The sequence below is a fragment of the Diaphorina citri genome, unplaced genomic scaffold (genome assembly GCF_000475195.1).
Source record: "Diaphorina citri unplaced genomic scaffold, Diaci psyllid genome assembly version 1.1 scaffold9051, whole genome shotgun sequence".
NCBI classification, from domain to species: Eukaryota; Metazoa; Arthropoda; class Insecta; order Hemiptera; family Psyllidae; genus Diaphorina; species Diaphorina citri.
In genome coordinates this window covers 1-1,983 of record NW_007386425.1, presented here as the reverse complement: position 1 = coordinate 1,983, position 1,983 = coordinate 1, and the positions used below count along the sequence as shown (strand labels likewise).

At 34.3% G+C, this 1,983-nt stretch overlaps 1 long non-coding RNA gene across 1 annotated transcript; it reads right to left on the bottom strand.

Annotated features, from left to right (window-relative positions):
• Positions 1 to 256: 256 nt before the first annotated feature.
• On the bottom strand, positions 257 to 1,559 carry LOC113472837. The gene is made up of 2 exons (XR_003394994.1): positions 1,049 to 1,559; positions 257 to 547 (listed from the first exon to the last, which is right to left on the bottom strand). It is a non-coding gene; the product is annotated as an uncharacterized LOC113472837 (long non-coding RNA).
• Positions 1,560 to 1,983: the final 424 nt, after the last annotated feature.

Genomic DNA, 1,983 nt, shown 5'->3' with positions numbered 1-1,983 from the left:
TTCGGAGTAAAATTGTAGACAAAGCGGATCAAAGATTAACACCGCTAGACGATACCATTACAGACTACCCCACCCTTAGGGCAGCTTTGTGCAAATGCTATACTGACCCAAGAAATTTATCTACACTGATAAGGGAAGCAAACCGTACTAAACAAAATTCAAACATAAAAAAATGTAAAAATGGGATTATTCCCGTGAATATCTTTAAAAAAAAAAAAAAAAAAAAAAAAAATTGAACCTAAATTTTACTAGGTGATGGGTGTTAGTACTTTTTTTGGCAGTTGCAACAAGTTCTTTAACTTTCATCAACTTGGACTTCATCAATGAAATCAGATTCAGGTAGCTCTTCAGCAAAATCTGGGGTGTAAGAAGTGCATGGTTGAAGTTGGCTAAGAAGATCTTGGACCATAGCCTGATGTTTCCTTTTCAGGGATGACTGCCTTGGAGGTTATATATGGGCTGTTGTTTGAGACTTAATCGTAATCTGCTTGGACCTTCTTTCATGATTTGGAATTTAACGTAGTTCTCCATAATTATCCTGTTCCAGCTGAAACAATAGTGACAGAGACAATCAAGCTTTTATAGTACTTACATACATAAAAAATAAATCAGACTCTCTTTTCTTTAGGAATGTTTATTATTTTGTCAAATAAGAAAAAGACCTCAAAAAGAAAAAAAAAATCTTTATTATTTAGATCATTCTCAATAGTTTGAGGTTAGAATGGAGTAAAAATAGCTCTTTTTTATGAGTGCAGCCCTTCTAACATCTTCCAGAAGGGAGATTATATAAAATCCTTGTAGTAATTCTGGGGACTTTTTCACTTAGTAGACCTCAAAACTATATTTTGTATGCTCTTAAAATACCTAAGTACCTACATCTACCTTTCCTTGGACATTTATTTATTAAGTCCTAGGAGTCTTAGCTTTACTTTTGAGTTTTGATCTGAGGTGAAGATAGATTTCACCAAAATTCAAACAGGTGGATATTACTATTGTCATTTTGACTTCTAAATATAGGTACCTATTTGGTATGCATGTATTTACTTACATTAAAGTGATCTTCTCAAACAAATGCTGTGGTTTTGTTTGACAAATCTGCTCTTCTCATGGCTGTTATCCATAACTTTCTCTATTTTACATCTTTGGGCACATGAATAAAAAGTTTATCAGGGGTAGCCACTGTAGTAGGTACTAGTACATTCAAGTACAACACAATATTTATATGATCCTGACATTATAGAGAATAACGCAGGGTCCAACTTTACAGCATGGGTTCTCAGCAACGACTTAACTTTAAGCTTTGAAACAAAAAGTGATTAATAGAGAATGTTCTTTAGAAACTAAAACCACGAAATTTATTCTTTCAATGTTTTTTATTAAAATTAGAAAAATCCCAAAGTAAAGATCTCTTCAAACCTTATGTATTTTTGCATTACATTTTTTGTAAACAATGGAGTTTAGGGAGTTATGACGTCATCGACGGCCATTTTGGAGAGAGGAAAGGAAAGAGCGTTTTCGCGGGTAAATCGGAAATTTGAATTTCAAACTAAAATATCTCGGGAGAAAAAAATCATAAAAATATTCTGAAAAAAGTTTTGTTTATTTTACATTATTTGTGGTTAATCTAATATAAATTTGAAAAACACCTTCGTTCTCTATTAAATGGTATTACCCAGTCTGAGGCTAACTCAACCACCTACCTATGTGTCATAAGGCCCTTGTCTTGGTTCGATTCCAAGAGCCCTTGGGAAAAAGGCTTAACTTCCCTGAGATTTATCCGTTGGCAGGAGTGAAAACCAGAAGTGTTGGGAGTGGATTTTCCAGCTTCTCCCTAAGAAGTTGGTGGCGTCCGATATTAACCAAATGGTAAGTTAATCACAGCATCAGAGTTATCTTTAATAAAATTTTAGCTCCCTACGCCACTCCTATGGCAAGCTTATGTCATATAAATTTATGGCGCGTCCTCACTAGGGACACGAAACC